Source organism: Nyctereutes procyonoides, unplaced genomic scaffold (assembly GCF_905146905.1).
Source record: "Nyctereutes procyonoides isolate TBG_1078 unplaced genomic scaffold, NYPRO_anot_genome, whole genome shotgun sequence".
In the NCBI taxonomy this organism is placed as follows: Eukaryota; Metazoa; Chordata; class Mammalia; order Carnivora; family Canidae; genus Nyctereutes; species Nyctereutes procyonoides.
The window spans coordinates 41,333,670-41,357,572 of record NW_026575052.1 but is presented as its reverse complement, the minus strand read 5'-3'; the positions used below and the strand labels follow the sequence as shown (position 1 = coordinate 41,357,572).

General features: G+C 38.5%; 1 non-coding gene across 1 annotated transcript; it reads left to right on the top strand.

The window, feature by feature from the left end:
* The first annotated feature begins 412 nt into the window (after window positions 1–412).
* On the top strand, window positions 413–549 carry LOC129514324 (small nucleolar RNA SNORA42/SNORA80 family). The gene has a single exon (XR_008665395.1). It is a non-coding gene; the product is annotated as a small nucleolar RNA SNORA42/SNORA80 family (small nucleolar RNA).
* The last annotated feature ends 23,354 nt before the right edge of the window (window positions 550–23,903 follow it).

The following is a 23,903-nucleotide window of genomic DNA, read 5'->3' as shown; positions in this document are numbered from 1 at the left end:
TCCATGGCTCTGGTTGTAAAATAAGCTGTGATTATACCAGAATATTTTATATCAGTATTTATGGTGAAAAAACATCAATCTACACAAAAGTAAAGTGAACAGGGGATCCCTGGGTGGCTCAGCGGTTTAGCACCTGCCTTCAGCCTGGGCATGATCCTAGAGTCCCGGATCAAGTCCCACATTGGGCTCCTTGCATGGAGTCTACTTCTCTCTCTCTGCCTGTGTCTCTGCCTCTCTCTCTCTCTCTCTCTCTTTCTCTCTCTCTCTCTCTGTCTCTTATGAATAAATAAATAAAATCTTTTTTAAAAAGTAAAGTGAACAATAAAATGAACTTTCATGTGCTCATCATCCAGATTCAGCAGATCATGAAGTTGTCACATTTGTAGAAATGCTTTTAAAAGCCAGTGCAAGAGAATAGTGATGGATTGATGGCAGGCCTTTCTCTGTGGGCCTCTCATACTATATCAATGCCAGAGGAGCATGCAGCCCTGAACCACTGCCCAGCCTCCTCACTGGTGGGCTGTGAGCACTGAAGGCGGCTATACAGGGGTAAAAAAAAATTTTTTAATTAAAAAATAGTAACCCAATACCTACATTTAGCTGTATATTTAGCAGTGCAAACTGGTCCTTTGAGCAGCTACCCTAAGGTCCAAGGACACTAGAGCTCTGTGTAGTGCCAGAGCTATTTTCTTCCCAGCACACACCTCAGGGTGGATATTTCTACTTCAGATTTAAGCTTTTCTTTATTTTTATGCTTCATTGGTTCTGTGGTTTGTTGTTGTTGTTTTTTTTAAAGACTTATTTATTTTTTTTAAGACAGAGAGAGATGGTGGGAGGTGGGGGGGATGGGGTTGGAGCAGAAGGAGAGAGAGTCCTAAGCAGGCTCTGGTGAGTGCAGAGCCTTAGCTAGAGGCAAGGCTTGATCTCCTGACCTCAGATCAGGACCTGAACCCAAATCAAGATTTGGAGGTTTATCCAGCTGCACTACCCCACCCCCGTTTGTGGGACTTTAAAAATTGTTACATAAATCGTACACACACATTCTATTTCATCAAACAGTACATGGGAGTTTTATATTTTTTTTCTTTTTTGAAAGATCTGTCTCTTCTTAACTCTGAGGTGACCACTGTTCATGTGAACTAGTTGATTTGAATCATTCACAGTTTATCTTCAAGGCCACACAATCACGTGCAAATATCCTGTGCTAGTTAATAAGCCCTTGTGTCTTAGCTCCAGCCTACTCCCTGTTTTGTGATGGTGGGATTGTAACGTTGCTCTCTGGCTTCCTGTTAGGAACCTAGTTGTTTTCCATTTGTTAGCCCACTGGCTGAGGATTGCTCACACTACCCCCAAAAGCTTTTTCACCCCTGCAGTTGTACCTGTGGCCCCACGCAGTGGCTGAATCAGGCTTGCAGTATTTTCAACAGTTGCAGAACCAGATTCATCACACACTCTCGCTTAGAGATCTTCAAGTTCAATTTTAGGTACCTAGTTAGCACATTCTAGTTAACCGACTGATACCTAGTTCTTTGTTATTGTATGTTTAGCTTTCTCCATTTCATAAATCTGATATGATTTCTCTTCCTACTAGACATGGACACAGAAGTATTAATATGTTAGAATTTTTTCATTCTCCTTACTTACATATTTTTTACAATAAATGGGAAAATGCCCAGTATTTTGCAACTTGTATTTTTCACTTAATGTTTCATGACAGTATTTCCAAGTCAATATATATATATAATTCTAACGAATTTTCTCAATAGCTGCATAATATTCTATTATATGGACAGACTGTAATTCAACCATTCTGTGAATGGATGTACAATTCAAGTCTTAATTTTTTGCTATTACAAAAAAAATGCTTCAATAAACAGTCTTGTTCATATATCCTCTATACTGATACATTTTTTTCTATTAAAAAATTACTGACAATGGGATTGGTATGTTGAAGAATGAGATATTTATATTTGTGTGACACCACATATACTGAATGAACTTGTCATACTCCTCAGTTTATGACACTGTATCATGGATTCCCCTCTAGAGCCTCTAGAAAGAACACAGGCTGCAACACCTTGATTTATTCCATGAGACCCATTTCAGACTTGTGACCTCCAGAACTACAAGATAATAGATCTGGTTGTTCTAAGCTGCTAAGTTTGTGGTAATATATTACAGCAACAATAGGAAACTAATACACTGTTCTTATTAAGTTTAGATTAATGTTATATATTATCTCACAAAGTTCAGTAGCTTCCTATTCACCTAAGCCCACTACTTAAAATTTTTTTCTGAGTCAACCTGATAAGATAGATGTTACTAGACTGTTGTCCAAAGCGTGAAATTCATGTTTCTCCAACAGTGTATGAAACATTTCCACTAATTCCCAATAGTAAAGGACACTATTGATTCTTTTAATGTTTAATGTTTCACTCATCACATGAGTGAAAAGTGAGATCCTATTGTTGTTTAATTTGCATTTCACTGACTAGCAATGAATCAAAACACTTGATTTGTTGGTTATTTGGATTTATGATGTTTTATGAATGTTTCCTAATTTATTATTTTTTCACTTATTTATGCTATTTTCTTGCTACAAAGTATTTTTTTATTTTTATATGTTTACATTTTCTGCTGCTGTTTTGGGGTTTCTAGGCTTGTTTAAAGTCCTTCATGCCCTTCGATGGCTCATGTAAATGCCTACATTTTCTTACAAGATTTTATCATTTACAATTTTGCCTTTAATCCAACCAGAATTTATTTTTAAATATAAAATACAGAATTCATTCTAGTCTTTTCCCAATTGCACCAACAGTATTTATTAAGTAATTCAGCCTTTCCTCAGTGAATGAATTATCACTTTGCTATGCATTAAATTTTCATTTATACTGTATCTATTTTTAAATTTTGTTCCTTCACTGGTACAATTTGGATTTAATTTTATATTAGCTTTATGCTGTATTCCAATATTGAATAGGCAAGTTTTCCCACACTGTTGTTCTTTCTCTCTCTTTTAATGCTTTTCTTGGCTTTTTCCTTATATTATTCTTCCATGCAAATTCTAGGATCCAGTTAAAAGAAAAAAATTTGTATTGAATTAAATTTACAAAATAATTTTAGGAAATTCAACACTTGACAATACATTATTTATTGAGGAAATCTTTTCATTTGTTTCATTATGTCTATTTTTAAAAATTGCCTTGCTAAATTTGACTTACTAGCATTTTATTTAAAATTTTTGAACCTATAAAATGAAATTCCTTTATTCTGTGTTTTTGTTTTTGTAGGACTACGCTGGATTTGTAAAACTATTGTGAAGAATTTCATGTTTTATGTATTCCAGAATAGTTTGATAAGCCTAGGAATTATCTGTCATTTGAAGGTTAGAAGGAATTTAGCTGTAACATTGGGGCACCTGGGTGGCTCAATGGTTGAGCATTTGCCATTGGCTCAGGCCATAATCCCAGGGTCCTAGGATTGAGTCTGGCATCTGGCTCCTGGCAGGGAGCCTGCTTCTCCCTCTGCCTATGTCTCTGCCTCTCTGTGTGTCTCATGAATAAATAAATAAAATCTTAAAAAAAATAATTGTCCAGACTTATTGCTTTTTTCATTATTTGAAAACAATTTTATTATGAAAATTTTCAAATATTACAAAAATAGAGAAAATAGTATAATGAATCCTATGTACCTACGACTTAGCTTTGACAATTAATTTTTCATTCTTGTTTCTTCTATCTTTCCACTTTTGTTTTGCTAGAATATTTTAAAGCAAATCTCAGATTTCATAACATAAGTAGCTCACTGTGTATCTCTAACAGATAAGGTTCATTTTTTTAAAACAGCCATGTTATAAAAAAAAAAATAAAAAAAACAATAAATAAATAAATAAGCAGCCATGTTATCATACCTAAAAAAAAAAAAAAATTCCTGGGCAGCTCCGGTGGCTCAACAGTTTGGCGCCACCCTCAGCCCGGGCGTGATCCTGGAGACCAGGGATCGAGTCCCACATCCGGCTCCCTGCAGGAGCCTGCTTCTCCCTCTGCCTGTATACACTCTAACTCTCTCTGTTTCTCATGAGTAAATAAATAAAATCTTTAAAAAAAAATCCTGATTGTTTAAAAAATATCCTTTAGGGGCACCTGGTTGGCTCAGTCGGTTAAGTGTCTGCCTTCAGCTCAGGCCATGATCCCAGGTCCTGGGATTGAGCTCCATGGCAAGCTCCCTGCTCAGCGGAGAGTCTGCTTCTCCCTCTCCCTCTGCCTCTTCCCCTGCTCATTCTCTCTCTTTCTCTCCCTCCCTCTGTCTCTCTCTCTCCCTCTCTCTTGTGCACATACACACTCAAATAAATAAAATCTTAAAAAATATTATTTTACTTTTGGTTTGAAAGTAAAACCATTTGAATCAGAATCCAAACGACATCTAGTGCGTTGCATTTCTTTTGTTCTGTCTCTTAATTCTCTCTTAATTTATAAAGGTTCTCTCTTATCTTCTCCCATCCTGCCTTCCCCATGCCATTTATTTGTTGAAAAATCAGGTTGTTTGTCCTACAGTATATTCTAGATTTGTATTTGGTTGTTTCCTTGTAGTTTTACTTAACTTGTTCCCCTTTTCTTTCTTTTTAAATTGTTTTTTATAGACTGAAAGTTATAAAAGTTATAACTGAAAGTTAGACAAAGTCTTGATTATGTCTAAGTGAAATTATCTTGGGGGTGCCTGGGTGGCTCAGTTGGTGAAGCATCTGACTCTTGGTTTTGGCTCAGGTCGTGATCTCCAGGTTGTGGGAAAGTTAGACTGTATATTGAGTATCAATTCTTGACTTTTTACTCTTCACAAACCCTCATATCTAAAAAAAAGTGATCAGGTTGTCTGGCTGGCTCAGTCGGAAGAGCATGTGGCTCTTGATCTCTCTCAGTGTAGTGAATTCAAGTCCCCTGCTGGGTGTAGAAATTACTTAAGTAAATAAAGTTTAAAATAAATAAATAAACAAACAAAATTGAAAAGAGTGATCAAGTTCTATCAGTTCTACCTATCTAATAATTCACAAATCTAACCACTTCTCTTCATTTTTCTCTCTCACTTCTCAGTAAAGCCTCCATTTTCTAGATCCTCCCAATGCATCCCTACATTCAGTCTTTCTCTCATCTCGTCCATCTTCTACACTGCAGCCAGAGAGACTTTTTTAAAGTACCAATTTGATAATATTACTTCTTTACTTAAATCTTTTCAAAGGATTTGTCAAGACTGATACCTGACTCATACATATCAGTTATGTCATTATCCTCGGGTCAAACAACATAAGATTCCCATTTACAACTACTTCATATGATTGTATTAGGTTCCCAGGCTGCCATAAAAATTACTCCAACTTTAGTAGCATAAAACAACAGAGATTCATGTTTTCACAGTTCTGGAGGCTAGAGATCCAAAATCAAGATGTTTAGCAGGGCCATGTTCCCTCTGAAATCTCTAGGAAAAATTCTTCCTTGCTTTTTTTCTAGAATCTAGTGACTCCAGGCTATCTGTGGCATTCTTTGACTTGAACTGCATCACTCCAAACTCTGCCTCCATCTTCACATGGCACTCTTTTCTGTGTGTCTCTCTGAGTCCTCTTCTTACTACAACAGTCATGAGATCTAGGGCCCACCCTCTACCAGGATGATTTCATCTTGAGATCCTTAACATCTGCAGACACTTTGCATTCTGAGGTTCCAATTTTAGGTTCCATGCATGAATTCCAGGGGGCTATTGTTTAATTCATTACAATTGCCTACAGGCATTTTATGATACAAAATCTACTCACGTCTCCAGCCTCATCTCTTACCACTCTCCACTTCTTGTTGTAATCTCCAGTTTACACTAAGCCCCTACAATTCTGGGACCACAGGTTGCTTGTCCTCACTTCTTCAAAAGGATCTTTGCACTTCCTGCCCACATTTGGAATGTCCTTGCAGCCTCCCTTTGCCTGATTCTTACTATTTTTCAGATTCAATTGCTCTAGGAAGTTTGCTTGAATCTCATCCCTCATTTCCATATGCTTGCCTCACCCCAGCTGCCCACTGCACACTAGCTCTACCTCAATCAGAACATGTTCCCCACTATTTCATAATTTTATTTGCTGCACCACCTCTTCTCCACATCTCTATCCCCATTTCTTTTCCAGTCAAATAATCATTAAGGAACCGATCATTTTTGTTTTGTTTTTATATGCTTTTATATTCTCAGAACTCAACATAGTGCCTAATAGGCACTCTACAAATGGTTATAGAATGAATGAATGAATGAATGAGTGAATGAGTGAATGAATGTCTTTGAAAAGCTGTTCACATATGGTAAGAATTTCCAGGTGTTAAAATTGATATGCAATAGCATCTGTGGTGGTTTCTTTATTCATGTTTGTCTTTAAAGAGAATATTACCTTCATCTGAGGAAATCAAGAGAAGTACTCCATGAATATTGAATATTACATTAGGCAGTATTAAATTACCCCATTTGATTTTGGTGTTGCATGTGATGAAAACCCACTGTGATCTGACCATAGCCCAATTCATTTTGATTATCCTTAGATCAAATAATGTAAGATTCCCAATTATAGCCACAAATGTGAATGGTGGAATTACCATATGAATGGGTTTGAAATCCATATTAATATTAACTTTAAAGAAAATTATGTAGTTTTTTTCTAAAGAGAAGAGAAGTTTCTATTGAAGTTGGAAACTGTATATACCTACCAGTGAAAGAACCAGAAAAATAGCCTTAAAGAGAAAGTTAAAGTAGATAGTATTGATAATACTTCAGGTAACTCACCACTCTCATATAAATAGAATTTAATTTGTTCAATCACCTTGAATAAAATGAGGCCAGGCAAATATTATTAGGCAAAGATTACACTCCATTTAGTTAATCATTTTTGGAATAAAAGGCTCCCAGGATTCTCCAATGTTTTCCTCTTTGGTTGACATAACATCAAGGATTATATAAGTATGTAGCAGGACCTCACACTTGTCAGAAAGGCTAAACCAACAACACGGGAAACAACAGGTGTTGGCAAGGATGTGGCAAAAAAGGAACCCTCCTGCACCATTGGTGGGAATGCAAACTGATGCAGCCAGTCTAGAAAACAGTATGGAGTGTCCCCAAGAAGTTAAAAATAGCATTACCCTATGATCCAGCAACCCCACTACTGGGTATTTACCCAAAGAATACAAAAACACAAATTCAAAAGGATACATGTACTCATATGTTTATAGCAGCATTATTTACAATAGCCAAAATATGGAAGCAGCCCAAGTACCCATCGATAGATTAATGGATGAAAAAGATGTGAGATAGATAGATAGATAGATAGACCACAATGAAATATTAGCTATAAGAAAAAGAACAAAATCTTGCCATTTGCAATGACATGGATGGAGCTAGAGAGTATTATGCTAAGTGAGATAAATCAGTCACAGAAAAATAGATACCATATGATTTCACTCATGTGTGGAATTTAAGAAACAAAACAATTGAACAAAAAGAAAAAAAAGAGAGAGATATAAATAAAGAAACAGACTCTTAATTATAATGAAATGATAGTTACCAGTGGGGAGGGGATGGGTGGGTGACATAGGTGATGGGGATTAGGATGGCATTTGTTGTGATGAGTACTGGGTGATGTACAGAATTATTGAATCACTATATACCGCAATTCCTGAAACGAGTATAACACTGTATGTCAACTAACTAGAATTAAAACAAATACTTTAAAAAAAAGTATATGGCAGGCTAGCTGGATTGCCCAAAAGAAAAGAGCCTACAAGCTAATTGTGCTTGAAGGACATCAATAAGTAGGACATGAATGGTAGGGACAGTTCCTGAAGGCCCTTGGTTCCTGAGGAAGAGTGTGGCCCTGTCATGGGGAAGTACTCGTAACTTGTGTTTAAGGGAGTTGTAAGGACCGGCCAGAGATCATCTGGGGAGATGAATGGGGTGTGGCAAGGTTCTCCACACTAACACAAACCCAAGTTTCCAGGGGGCATCAAGAACAGAATAACTCAGAGTGCCTGGATGGCTCAGCGGTTGAGCACCTGCCTTCAGCCCAGGGTGTGATCCTAAAGTCCTGGGATCAAGTCCGCATTGGGCTCCCCACAGGGAGCCTGCTTCTCCCTCTGCCTGTGTCTCTGCCTCGTGTCTCTCAGGAACAAATAAATAAATAAAATCCTTAAAAAAAAAAAAGAAAAACAGAATAACTCAAAGATTGAGGGATTGAGTTGTGAAGAGACTGAGAAGGGGGTTTCTGGCGTCTGATCTTCAGATTGTACCCTGGGAACTAACTCAGCAATGAGGAAGAGATTGATGAGTGGAGAAAAAGATCACCTTTTTTCTTCACTTCTTCCCTCCCCATTCTCCCTCCTGTCATCTCTCTATCCTCTCTCTCCCTCTTCTCTTACATACTTGCTGTCTGCCCCTCTCTGGATTATTGGAAAGTAGAAATAAAAGCAAAACAAATACCCATTATTCATATAACCTTTTCCTGCAGCCTATCTTTCTGTGATCAAAGGCAATAGGTGGAAAGAACTAGATATTCTCTTATAACTCTTGTTTCTGAAAATCTATTCATTGTTTTTTAATCCATTCATTTGTTCATCATTCAACAAACATGTATTGAGCCTATAATGTTCTGGGTTGATCTGTTCCAGATCAATTATTTTCAATTCTTTTTTTAAGCCATAAAAGCTTTTTTTTTTTTTTTCTGAGTAAAAGATCACTGATACTCAATAGGGAAACCATTAAAGTCGTACTGAATGAGTTGGGTTTTGGGGACACAGAACTTGGCCAACTCCTACCCTGCCTTGTCTTGCAGCCCCTGAAAGATTCTGTGAAGCATAGCATACATACCACTGTTCTATAGTGATTCTATAGTGATCACTTTTGGAGGATGCTAATGAACTAATGCATGAAGTTCGGAAACTGATAGCATTATGATAGATAGCAACTGATAGAACTAATCGTTACTCCTGCGTTTACTATACACACTGTACTCAGAATAACCAACTTTTTGATGAAAAGTTTTCTTTATAGAATTATAGATAGAAAGAAGGAATGATTTTTTAATTCAAATATCACCATTTTGCAATCCTTAATAAATTAGCAGATCTAGTCAGCAAACATCAATGGCTGCTAACACCACAAAGAACAACAACTGGACTTTCTGTGTTACCCAATAAAAGAACACACCCCACCATTCATAAAATTGTCTTGGAAAACAAATCCAGTATAAATCTGGCTAATCAGTAGATCCCACGTACAGAAAATTTAAAGGACATAGGATCATGAAGGACTTCTGTTCTCCACTTTTCTTGAAGCTGGCACTCCATATCAACACCTCTGCCTGACTTCAGGCGTTCCGGCACTAGCTCAGAAATCTAGACAAAACAATTGAGGTACTAAGTGGACAATTTGTTTATCTTTGACCTTCCACACAGAATCCTCTGTCCTCATCTTCAATTTCTCATTCTATACTGGATCCTCCTCATCAGCATTTTAATGTGCAATTAGTTCCCAGTGCGTTTCATATTACTAAATCGGATGTATGTCAATCTTCATCTTATTTGACTTCTCAGTTGCAACCATTATAGATCCTCTTTGAAGCCAGTCTCTTCCACTGCTAGTAGGATATTGCACTCTCCTGCCGGTTTCCCAGTCTCTCTAATCGGGGCTTCTTATTCTTTTCTGACAAATCATCTTTACATGTTGGACATTTTTAAAGGCTCAGTTCTGGTTTCCCTTCCTCCTCATTCTGCTCTCTCTCTCTCTCTCTTTCTCTTCCTTCCATCTCATCACTCTACCTTCAATTATTCACGTTTTCTCAATGATTTATATGCTGATAACTCCCAAATTTATATTTCCATCCCAGGCCTCTTGGATTGTTTTAAAACATGTCTGTCAATTCTTTGATAATCCTTTCATCAAAGATGGAATCTAATTCCTGTTTACTTAAATATGGTCTGGCCTTATGACCTAACAAATAGAATGTGTATAACAGAATATGTTTGTTGGCAGTGATGCTATATAACTTCAGAGGCAAGTGAAGTGATCCAGCTTACCCCTGGTTCTTGCTCTCAGGATGCATCCTTTAGAGCCCTGAACCACCATATAAGAATTCTGGTGCCCTGTGCTGCCTAGAGAGACAGAGCAGAGACCCACACTGAGATAGAGAGATGTCCAAAGAACTTTAGCTATTCTAGACTCAGAGTCTTCCCAACCCAGTGTCAGGCATGTAAGTGAAATATTCCAGATGCCAGTCCCAGCCATCATTTGACTATGTCCTCATAACAGACCCAAGTCAGAACATTTCAGTCAACTCGTTTCAGATTTCTGACCCACAGAAACAGTGAAAAGTAACAAATGATTATTATTTATAAAGCCACTAAGTTTTGGGGTGATTTGGTACTTGGCAATAGATATTCAGAAAATCCTCTGACTTCTACACAGACATCTTTGAATTCAGGACACACCACTCCCAAATATTCCACTTTGGCATATTGACTCTTTTGAGCTGAAGGAACTGAAGATGCAGGAAGGACTCTCTGACCTCCCTTTTCCCACCTAAACACAGTCCATAAAATCTCCCATGAAAAAAGCACCCTCCCTGTACAGGAAGAAAAGAACATCCTTATCTCCAGAAATTGGGAATTGATGCTGAAATGGATCTATACAAGTAAAATTACTAAAATAACCCTTATCTTCCACCAGGCCTGGCTTCCCATATCTCCCCACTTCTCCATAATTTACTGCTCCTAGCCTAAATCCTTTGTTTTATCACTTCTTCTCAAATATATTGTTTCTTCAACTAAAAGTTATGTAAACTTTTTGATCTGGTCACCTTCCTGGGTCTTCAATTTCTAGTGAAGATTTCCATGTTCAGGGACGCCTGGGTGGCTCAGCAGTTGAGTGTCTGCCTTCGGCTCATGGTGTGATCCTGGTCTGGGGATCAAGTCCCATGTCAGGCTCCCTGTGAGGAGCCTGCTTCTCCATCTGCCTATGTCTCTGCCTCTCTCTGTGTGTCTTTCATGAATGAATGAATGAATGAATGAATAAATAAATAAATAAAATCTTTTTTTAAAAAAAAGATTTCCATGTACATGTGAAATTCTAATGGGATTTGTATGCTTTTCTCCAATTATTCTGCTTTAAGTCAGTTTAATTCTCAGGGCCAGTCAGAGATCCAAAGAGAATATAGGAGAAATTTTTCTTCCCCTCTCTCTGGCCCTAGTGTTTTCCAACTTTTTGCCTCTTGTTGAGTAGTTCATTATCTTCATATATAACCCAGCTCTCATTCCTCTAGAATGTTTGACTTCTCCTCAAACAGTGCTTCCCTCAGTCTTTTCATAAATATCATCTGCCTTGTTTTCCTAGAATTCTTACTTGGTATCATCCAGGCATTTGTGCAATATTTTTTTAAAAATCCCAAGGCGTAGCCAAGGCAGACAACCTATGAAAAAGATTGACTCTCACCCACATATGCATATATTGGAATGCAGATCCAATTATTTCATGAAAGTAATTCTGACTGAAGTAGAAAACCATTAAGAACCATTAAACTTTGACATGAGTTGTTGATGAAAGCAATAATTTCCTTTCCTAGAAGACATTAAAAGAATTAGATTCAGGACGATTTAGGAACCTAAGTAGTAAAGATACAGTCACTTCTAAAGCTAGGATAAAGATCTGAATGGCCAATGGTCTGTAAGGAATCTAATCTTAAAGGCTGATATAGGCTTAGATTAGAAATATTTGTGCCCAAAGCAATATTTCTATATATGCTTCTATCCTGCCTATTCCTACCAAGGGATACATGATTCACTTTTTTCTGGACTTGGTTTCTCTTGGCTTTGATTTTCACTGGGAATGGAAAGAGTGGAATGAACTAAGAGAATCTTTATCAGAGTAAAAGAAAGGGAGTACCCGAAGAGTGTCAGTAGGACTAGAAATGCCCAGGTCTGCCCCAAGAGGGGAGGAAATGGGACAGGATAACAGACAAGTTAAGAGAGGTTGTACGCTAGATGGATTCATACGGAATTTCCTTTGTGGGGCTTCCATCAACATGCTTGTATCACAGAAGGAAGGACTGTCTGCCTTATCTTGTGACAAATGTTGGTCATGGATGTAAATAAATAGAAAAATGCCATTGATGTGTAGCATTTAACTATACAGCTTCATATAGCTCCAAACTACGGTATGTTGAATCAAAGAATAATTCTCTGATAAGAAAACACAATAACTGATGCTCTAGAGAGGGAGAGGGAGAGAAAGAGAGAGACATTCACAGAGAGAGAATGGAAGTAATCCTTCATAAATTCCACAAGAAAAAATATTAATGGGGTACCTGGCTGGCTGTCAGTAGGGCATGAGACTCTTAATCTCACGGTTGTAAATTTGAGCCCCATGTTGGGTATAGAGATTACTTTAAAAAATAAATGAAATGAAAGGCCAGGTTCAATGTCATTTACACTGCAACATATTGGAACACAAAATAAATCAGTATCTCAGTCCTCAGATAATGTAACACAATGAATAACTCACCAAAACACTGCGTATTTAATAGAAAAGGCCCAAAATGAAGCATACAGTAATCTAGAATGAACATGAACAGCTTCTGATACTAGGCACATTAAGTGTGAGGTGTTTGGGGAAAATAGCTCTGTTTTTGACAAGTACCACATCTGAGATGACATCTGAATAATTAATATGTTTAGTCTGGATAATATATTTTCAGAAGGAATGTGTTACTCTGGATACAAATTTTCAAACAGCAAACAGCACTTCTTATTGTCACCTCCCATTATGTGTCTTTCATCACCTATTTAGCCAGCTGTGCTGCTATGTAGGCAAAAGCAAATATGTAACAGATGCTCCTAGAACTTTAAGCATGAGGTATTTTCAAACATGGCTAGCTACCCTGGTTAAAGATAAAAGGTGTCTGCACTGGAAAACAGATTAGTTTACCAATTAAGAATAACAGATAATGAAATAAAATTCATCACCTCCTAGCTCTGTGATCTTGGGCTAAGATATTTAAGCTTTCTAAGCTACAAGTCTCCTCTTTTCCCTGGGATGGCTGTGATGATTAAACAAGATGATCCAATTAAAACAAACATATCTGGGGCACTAGGGTGGCTCAGTGGTTGAGTGTCTGCCTTTGGTTCAGGTCATGATCCCAGGGTCCTGGGATCGAGTCCCACATCAGGCTCCCCACAGGGAGCCTGCTTATCCCTCTGCCTATGTCTCTGCCTCTCTCTCTATGTCTCTCATGAATAAATAAATAAAATCTTTTAAAAAATAAGGATAAAACAAATATATCTGGCATAGGGTAAATGTTCAATAGACGTTAGCAATCTACCATTTTTATTGAATTGCATACATAAAAGCTTTGGCAAATAAAGAAATGGTTTGAAGTAAGCAAGTTGATTTGGTGCAGTACTACAGTTGATGCTGCTGTTAAGTGGGGAAAAAAAACAAATAAAGCAAAACAAAAAACTGTATGATTGGAGCTCCAAAACTCCCACCTAAGCTTGAAGCAAAGAAGTTCAACTTTTATCCTCTACATATTGCAGTTGTCATAAAGTTCCAATAAAAAATAAATACTATTTCTTTTTTTTTATGATTCTACTTATTTATGAGAGAGAGATAGAATGCAAAGGGTGAGGGACAAGCAGACTCCATGCTGAGCGCAGAGCCCAATGTGGGGCTTAATCCCAGGATGCTGAGATCACAACCAGAGCCAAAACCAAGAGTCAGTTGGACACTTAACTGAGTGAGCCACCAGGTGCCCCAATACTACAATTTTTTGAATAATTTACAATAACAGATAGTGGGTAGAGCCTCTGATTTCAAATCCATACATTACATATCCATGACAAAACTCTTAGAAAACTAGAGCTAATAGAGAACTTAAATAATATGACAAATAGTATCTACAAAAAAAATCTACAGCAACAATATACTTCATAGTAAAATGTTGACATATTTCCCTCTAAGATAAGAATGAGAAAGGGAAGTCTGGTTTTCATTCAATATTGTACCAGCCAGTGCAATAAAGCAAGAAAAAGAAATAAAAGGTATAAGGATTGGAAATGAAACAATAAAAGTGTCACTAACTTCAACTAATATGATTTTAAATATAAATATCCAAAATAGCCTACAGATAACTATATTTAATGAGTTCATTAAAATTGATGGGTGCAAAGACAATATATGAAACTCAATTCTGGGATGCTTAGTGGCTCAGTGGTTGAGAATCTGCCTTCTTCTCAGGGTGTTATCCCAGGGGATCGAGTTCTGCATTGGTCTCCCTGTGAGGAATCTGTTTCTCCCTCTGCCTATGTCTCTGCCTCTCTCTCTGTGTGTCTCTCATGAATAAATAAATAAAATCTTTAAAAAAAAAAAAACAAAAAACAGGGATGCCTGGGTGGCTCAGCAGTTGGGTGCCTGCCTTCAGCTCAGGCCGTGATCTCTGGATCCAGGATCCCTGCAAGCCTTCTTCTCTCTCTGCCTATGTCTCTGCCTCTCTCAGTCTGTGTCTCTTATGAATAAATAAATAAATCTTAAAAAAGAAAAGAAAAGAAACCCAATTCTATTTCTTTTAAGATATTTATTTATTTATTTATTTATTTATTTATTTATTTATTTAGAGTTTGAGCTGGGGGAGGGGTGGAGGTGGGAAGGGTACAGGGGATGGAGAGAATTCCTAGCAGACTCCATGCTGAGCTCAGAGCCCAGAGTGGGGCTCAATCCCATGAACCTGAGATCATGAACTGAGCTGGAATCAAGAGTCCCATGCTCAACCAACTGAGCCACCCAGTCACCCCACACAATTCTATTTCTATATCCCAGCAAAAAATGGAACATAAGTTTTTAAAAAGACAATCTTCAATACTTTCAAAAATATCAAATACATGGTAGTAAATACAGCAAACAAGATATTAGTGGGATAAATCTTGAAAACCTGAAGTATATAGACACAACATGTTCTTAGATTGGGAGACTCAATGTTGAAAGAATGTCAATTCTTTCAAAATTAACTTCCAATTAATTATAATCTCATTAAAAATCTCAACAGAAATTTTGTAAGTTGAAAAGGTGATGGTAAAATTTGCATGAAAATGCAAACAGCTAAGAATAATAAAAACGATTGAAGAATATAAAGTAAAAAGACTCGTTTTACTGATATCAAGGATTATTATAATAACAAAGACTATAAGGTATCAGTGTAAGAATAGAAAATTGCAGAATCCTAAAAAAGACCCATACGCATCTTCACTTGCTTTACATTAAAGGTAACGATGCAAAGAAGTGGAGGAAAGACAATTTTTCCAATTTGGGGTATCCTTGTAGGAAAAAACAAAACTTGGCCTCTACCTCACACAGTACACAGAAATTAATTCCAGATAGATTTTGGTTCTAGATGTAAAAGGCAAAACAGTAAAGTCTCTAGAGAGTAACTTAGGAAATTATCTTAATAATTCTCCCATTCTCCCTCCCAGATCCTATATAGAAACCATCTCCAGGAGACAAAATGATCAACTCATTTACATTAACATGTAAATTCTAGGGATTAGATGTAAGATGTACCATTAGAGGTCATATGTTCCAGTTCCTCATCACAGTGGATAAAAAACTGACAACAGTTTAGCTATTAGCATTCCCAAGCCCTTCAATTGGACTATGGAGTAAATTTCCCACTATAGAAGTTAAATGCCAGACTACTAGGCTGAGGAGGAAATTTCAGTCCTCTGAAATCATACCTCTGAATTTGGGTTGTGCCTGAATTGTTTCACTTTGAAGGAGGTATTTTGCCTGGGGCTTTGGGCCACGTAATAGTGGAGGATCCTAAATACAAAGAAGTTGTTTTGAGGTGGGAGCGGATATGATTCATCACCTAGGGTAGGGTGACCAACTATCTTGGTTTGCCTGGGACTGGGGTGGTGATGTCAGAATAGTCGCTCTTGACTCGGGAGTGGAATATCTAAAGGCTCACTTATTTTATGTCTGATTGGCAATGCTGACTAATAACTGGGAACTTAGCTGGAATTATCAACTGAAATACCTTTACATGAATTCTCCATGTGGCTGCTGGGGAATCCTCACCATGTGACGGCTGAGTTCCAAGAATAAACACCCCAAGAGAACCAGGCAGAAGTGTGTCACCTTTTAAAGTCTAGCCTCAGATATCACATAGTATCACCCAGTCACGCAGATTCAAGTAGAACCCTAAATACCACCTCTCCAAGGGAAAAGTGTCAAAGGCATATGGTAAGAGGAGTGGGTAGGAGGAGAGATATTGTTGTGGCCATTTTGGGAGAATACAATTTGCCACAGCTGTATACAGAGCCTACTGAGATACATAGGTGGGGAGTGATGGGGGAAACAAAAGAAAATCATCCTCTCAGGTGCTTTTCATTATCTCCTGCATCTCATGAGGTCAAGTTCTATCCTGTGAGTTTTAGGTTTTTAAATATAAGCTGGATTTCCATAAAGTTATGGTAAAGAGTGAGAGCAATGTGGCTGGAAAAGCCATCTGTTCACAGTTCAGGTGTGCTTTATAACTTTGAGGACATTATGTGACTGCAGAGTGGGGGCTGGCCATCTGATGTAGTACAAAGACTATCAGCTTGGGGTTAGAAATTCTCCTTCCACTGGCAACTCCACTATTTCATTTTATGTCATTGGGCAAGTCACTTTTGTGTTTCAGGTGCCTCATTTTTGAAATAAGAGTGATAGTAATACTTGATCTATTCACTTGGGAACTGTGGGAATCAAATAAGTATGAGATGGGTGGCTGGGTGGCTCAGTCAGGTAAGCTTCTGCCCTCAGCTCACTTCATAATCCCAGGAGAGTCTGCTTCTCCCTCTCCCCCAGCCCAGCCCCTCCTCTTGCTTGTGCTCTCTCTCTCTCTTCCTCTCAAATAAATAAATAAAATCTTGAAAATGAAGATAAATATGAGAAACTGCTGTGGAAGCATAAAGCTTTACAATTTTATATAAATGTGTCAAGTTCAACATGTGCTATATTCAAGAAGGCTAAGTATAGAAACAAAGACAGGAACAGCCTTGGATGAGAAGGCAATATAGATGACCTCTAAGGCTCTATCAGATATGTAATGAAGACCTCGAACCAAACTAATTACTTACACCTGACTTACTGAATTAAAACATTTTTGACCAAGTGAGGATCAACTAACAATTAGATGATAAAACCGTGTCTAATGCATTGATACAATAAATCTGCAGATCAACTGAGGTCCAAGTACATTCATTATTTTTGGAAAATAATAGAGAAGAAGCATAGTTCCTACCATTTTTTATAGATCTGGAGCTTAACAAACTCTGAAACTTATATGGGTGTGTGCCCTTCTGTCATGAACTTCACCCACTCTCTGAGCCCCAGGCTCACATCACTAATGGCCTACTGATTATGGGGCAATCAACTGTTCCATTTTACTTAGGAACGAAAGGATTTCCAGGATGCAGACTTTCAGTGCTCTAACCGGGCAGGACCTAATTACAATGGGACAGAATACACGTTACCACTGAATAACTCTCCCTGGTCACTCCTAAGGTGACATACTCGGCATATCCAGGAGTCACTGACCATCTTCCCCTTCAACACGGTTCCTCATGGTATTGTCTCCAGCAATGCTCAGCACCCTGCTGTGCTGGTACCATGTTAGAAACCTTGGAGTCATCACAGACCTTTCCTCCTCACCTACCTCCCACACAAAATTAATTAAGTTCTCTGTGTGCCTCTTTGGAAAGTGATGTCTCTTTGGTGGTTTAACTTCATCAGCTCTTACATAGACTATTGTAAAGGCCTCCCGTTATAAAATGAAATGTGAATTCTAACAAGTAGAATAATATGTCTCATGACATATTATTTGGACTCTGTATTCACATTTCCTTATTAACAAAAATTACTAATATATACCTTCTGGTCAATGAAAGACTGAGGAAATGGTTCAGAGTAACGGGACATGATAGAATCCTAGATTGGGCGGGGGGGTGTTGCTACAAAGGATGGTGTTGAGACAGTAGGTGAAAACTGAATATGGAGTATATATTAGATAATAGTATTTTATCGATATTAAATTTCTTGAGTTAGATCACCACTCAGTAGTTATATATCTGAATGTCTTTGTTCTTAAGATTTACATGCTGTAGAGATGACATGCCATGATCTTGGCACTTTCATATTTTCAGCAAACCATTTTTAAAAAATAAGAAGGGGATAAAATATAAAGTAAACAAGATATCTTAGGTATGTGTAAGCACTTGGCAACACTATTGAAACAAAACATTAACTAGTCACAGGCTGGCCCATGTCAGACAGTGAGTTCAGAGGTCACATTTACAGCAAATGCAATGAAGATATCAGGTCTAGTGTGAGGTCAACATAGGTCATAAAGCCAAAGGCTTTCTAGAAGGCCCTTTCTGGTCTAAAGAGATTAAGGGGTCCCATCAGCCAAGGTTCTATGAATAAACAATGGGATTTGCCAAGTAAGTGCTTACCAAAGTAAAGTTTGGAAGGAGTCTAATAAAGACAGAAGCAACAAATGTTGTCTATTGCAATTCAGCCTCCCACTTTCTGAATTCTTTGCATCTCTGAATTAAAAACGGGTAAATCTATAGTATAGGGTCAACTGGCTATATGTCTTAAAGAAACCAGATTAGACCTGACCTTGCTGATAATTTCACCTCTGAGTCATTGAATTTGTGACTAGAGATGAAGTAACAGGCAATGAGGTTGGCCCCTGAGAAGAGCACCAGAGGTGCTCTTCTAATTTGAGGCTTCTAATAGCTACCTGCACAGAGTCCGTTCCCATTGTGTGGGTTGGGAATGACAATGTGTTGCCCTTACACTGCATCTGAGTTTCAAAACCAGATGGTATTTCTCCAAAACCCAAATTCTTTTTTTTTTCACTTTTATTTATTTTTTTTATAAATTTATTTTTTATTGGTGTTCAATTTGTCAACATATAGAATAACACCCAGTGCTCATCCCGTCAAGTGGCCACCTCAGTGCCCGTCACCCAGTATCCCCCACCACCCGCCCACCTCCCCTTCCACCACCCTTAGTTCATTTCCCAGAGTTAGGAGTCTTTCATGTTCTGTCTCCCTTTCTGATGTTTCCCACTCATTTTTTATCCTTTTCCCTTTATTCCCTTTCACTATTTTGTATAGTCCCCAAATGAATGAGACCATATAATGTTTGTCCTTCTCCGATTGACTTAGTTCACTCAGCATAATACCCTCCAGTTCCATCTACGTTGAAGCAAATGGTGGGTATTTGTCATTTCTAATGGCTGAGTAATATTCCATTGTATACATAAACCACATCTTCTTTATCCATTCATCTTTCAATGGACACCAAGGCTCCTTCCACAGTTTGGCTATTGTGGACATTGCTGCTATAGACATCGGGGTGCAGGTGTCCCGGTGTTTCATTGCATCTGTAATGCAATGCCTATCAAAATACCATGGACTTTCTTCAGAGAGTTAGAACAAATTATTTTAAGATTTGTGTGGAATCAGAAAAGACCCCGAATAGGCAGGGGAATTTTAAAAAAGAAAACCATAGCTGGGGGCATCACAATGCCAGATTTCAGGTTGTACTACAAAGCTGTGGTCATCAAGACAGTGTGGTCCTGGCACAAAAACAGACACATAGATCAATGGAACAGAATAGAGAATCCAGAAGTGGACCCTCAACTTTATGGTCAACTAATATTCAACAAAGGAGGAAAGACTATCCACAGGAAGAAAGACAGTCTCTTCAATAAATGGTGCTGGGAAAATTGGACATCCACATGCAGAAGAATGAAACTAGACCACTCTCTTGCACCATACACAAAGATAAACTCAAAATGGATGAAAGATCTAAATGTGAGACAAGATTCCATCAAAATCCTAGAGGAGAACACAGGCAACACCCTTTTTGAACTCGGCCACATTAACTTCTTGCAAGATACATCCACGAAGGCAAAAGAAACAAAAGCAAGAATGAACCATTGGGACTTCATCAAGATAAGAAGCTTTTGCACAGCAAAGGATACAGTCAACAAAACTCAAAGACAACCTACAGAATGGGTGAAGATATTTGCAAATGACATATCAGATAAAGGGCTAGTTTCCAAGATCTATAAAAAACTTCTTAAACTCAACACCAAAGAAACAATCCAATCATGAAATGTGCAAAAGACATGAACAGAAATCTCACAGAGGAAGACATAGACATGGCCAACAAGCACATGAGAAAATGCTCTGCATCACTTGCCATCAGGGAAATACATATCAAAACCACAATGAGAAAAAATAAATAAATAAATAAATTAATTAATTAATTAAAACAAAACAAAAAAAAAAACCACAATGAGATACCACCTCACACCAGTGAGAATGGGGAAAATTAACAAGGCAGCAATTGCACTGCTGGGGATTTACCCCAAAGATACAGATGCAACAAAACCCAAATTCTTAACCTAAAAGTTTTGGTGCCGTACTCAGACCCTGAACAACCTGGCCATCTACTTCTGTCCCAAATCCAACATCTATGCCCACTATTCCTGCAAACATGGCTTAATTTTCAGCTCTATCTAAATCACCTGTCCAACACTTTAACCATAATGCCCTCCATATTATTTCTCATGTGTTGCATCTACTCAGATGACCCTTGACCACTAGGCATGCAAGAAACCTCACCTTGCTTCAAGTTTATAACAAATGTCTGCTCTTTAAAATCTTTAGTGAGGGGTGCCAGGATGGCTCAGTCAGTTGAACAACAAACTCTTGATTTCAGCTCAGGTCACGATCTCAGGGTCGTGGGATGAGCGCCACATCAAGCTGCTCACTTAGTAGGGAGTCTGATTCTCTCCCTCTCCCTTTTCCTCTCCCCCTACTCTCATGCTATCTTTCTCTAAAATAAATAAATAAACAAACAAACAAACAAATAAATCTTAAATAAATAACTTAAATTTAGTGAGATCTTTTCTGATTCCTCCAAGCAGAGGTTGGTTTTTTCACATTAGACTTTACACAGACTTCTATTATAATTTTTATTTTTAATGTTGTTTTATTGTTACTTTTATTTTATTTTATTTTATCTTATTTTATTTTAGAGACGGAGGGAGCAGGAGGAGAGGGAGAAAGAGAAAGAGAATCTCAAGTAGGCTCCACATTCAACATGGAGCCCCACGTGGGGGCTCAATCTCACAACTCTAAGATCATGACCCGAGCCAAAATCAAGAGTCAGATGCCTAGGTGACTGGGTGCCAGGGTGGTTTAGTCAGTTAGGGGTCTGACTCTTGATTTCAGTTCAGGTCATGATCTCAGGGTTATGGGATTGAGGCCTATGGAGGGCTCTGTGCTCAGCACTCTCTCTCTCTCAAATAAATAAATAAATAAATAAATAAATAAATAAATAAATAAATAAATAAAATCTTTTTTTAAAAAAGTAATTATTTTATTAGATGTGGTAATCTCATTAGATTTTTTTTAAATTGACCTTATGTAAAAAAAAATTGACCTTATATATTAGTGATATATACCAGAGAATTTACAAATGAATTTATATCATATCTGCAATTTGCTTTAAAACAATCCAGAGAAAAGAAAAGAGGAAATTAGAATATCTGGCAATGGTGTGGGCACAGGGGAAGGCCCCACAGAGGGTAGAAAGGAGAGACCCGGGCTCCAAGGTCAAGGCTGGTTGGTTTGGAGGGAGATGGCATCCAGAAGACATGGAGGAGAAAAGGACAGTTAGGGGGCAGAGGGGAGATCGGCTTGCTTTCTGGAATGTGTGGAGTTTCAGGGGACAGCCGGCCCTCAGAGGGAAACAGCACTGGGGAGGCTGTGAGGGTGAAGACACTGGTGACATGGGGGCTGGCACTGGGAGGGGACTCTGGGGACAAGAGGGACAGGAGGGGGATGAAGCACACCCCTAACAATGAAAGATCAGGTGCAATGTGGCACACATGCCATCAAAGGAGACAGTCCAGGCCACATCAGATGTCAGGATCCTACAATTAAGAGCCCTGGTTCAACTGGGAGCTGCAATATTTTTACTTTTCCCTGTCTGTGAGGATCGAGGCATTTTTGTCCTGAGCACCTTCAAAACGCTCCCCCACCCCCCGACAGACTCCCTTTCCTAGGAGGGGGCACTTGTGATACCGGCATGGACATTCCTGAGAGTGAGAACCTGTCCCCACCCAGGACGCCTCTCCCCAGCCCCTCCCGCAATGGAGGGACCCATAGTTAGACCCTTGGAGCCCGGCAGGGGGTGCCTGCCTCATATGTATTTATTTATTTGTGAATAAACTGTGCTGGTGTCAAAAAAATGTAATCTAGGGTAATGAGAATTATTTATTATATTATATTCTTTTTACTCTTACACATTTGAAAATTGTCATAATATGGGGCACCTGGGTGGCTCATTTGGTTAAGCATCTGCCTTTGACTCAGATCATGATACCAGGGTCCTGGGATGGAGCCCCACATCTGGCTCCCTGTTCAGGCTCCACGCAGGGAACCCGACTTGTGACTCGATCCCCAGACTCCAGTATCACGCCCTGGCCGAAGGCAGGCACCAAACCGCTGAGCCACCCAGGGATCCCCCAATAAATTCTTTTTAAAAGTTTGTCATAATAAAAAGATTCTTTTATGATAAATTCTTTAAAAAATAGATTTATAAAACTTGGGATAAAGCTGACTAAATTTTAATAGCTGAAAGTCACCATTAGGCTATGAAATCTACCTAAGATACCCCCAAAGGAGACAAAAGCAAGATTCAATATTATCACCAACAACAAAAATCATTGACTGGAGAATAAAACGATTTCCTTCTTATGTCCTTCCCTCCATCCTCTCCTGTCTTCCCCTTCACCTCTTCAGAAGAGCAGATCTAGTAAAACGAGTTAAAATGCTACTCCTATCATCCAATAAAGGGGAAGCCTGGACTGGAGAAGTGTCTATGGGGATAGATTAAAAAAGTGGGTTTATTTACAAAGTTGTGGATATGGGGAAACCTACAAGGATAATGCAGTGATCTGTGGTGGCAGACTGGATGCTAGCTCCCTCAAGTATAAAGATTTGAAGAGAGGGAACATAAATGGGAACCAAGATGGAAAGTCATGTGGAGTTGGCCTGCTTTAGAGGAACATGATCAGCTAAAAGACAGCTCCCAGAGAGGGAGCCTGTGGAGCCAATACCCTGACCCACACTTGTCCCTCTGTCCTCTGCAGAGATGACCAGCCCTGGTCAGACATCCCTGTATGCAGACAGGCATACAGCCCTTTATACTGAGGCTTGAGTGAGGCAAAGCAGGGTGGAGAGTGGATTGAGAGGGGCAAACACAAAGTGCCCAGCATGGGCTTCAATCTTTGTGCATGACCTATGTAATGAGGTTCAATGTGATCTGAACACCACCCACCTGTCTTATATCTGCTGCAGTCACACTCCTAGAAAATGGGAGTATTAGGAGATAACAGTGGCCAATTTATAACCACTAATCATATGAGAATCAAATGAGTGAACCTGTGTAGAGCATTCAGTTTGCTTACTGCTTGGCAACAGTAAGCCCTCAAAAATATTAAGAGAAAGCCTTCTGGACATAGTTCTTTCTCTGTCTCTGAATGTTTTATTCTTCCCAGGTACTCTGGGAACCAGGTTTTTTTTTTTTCTTTTGTTATGTTTTACTTTGGTAGTCCGAAAGAGTAGGTGTTCAATAAATACTTGTTCAATGAATTTCCTCTCACCATCTGTGCTAGGTGTCTTAACCTACGTCATCTCAATGATTACAACCTTAATATAGGTAAATATTCTCATTTTACAGATGAGGTTATATGAGGCTCAGCAATCCTTCAACTTGCC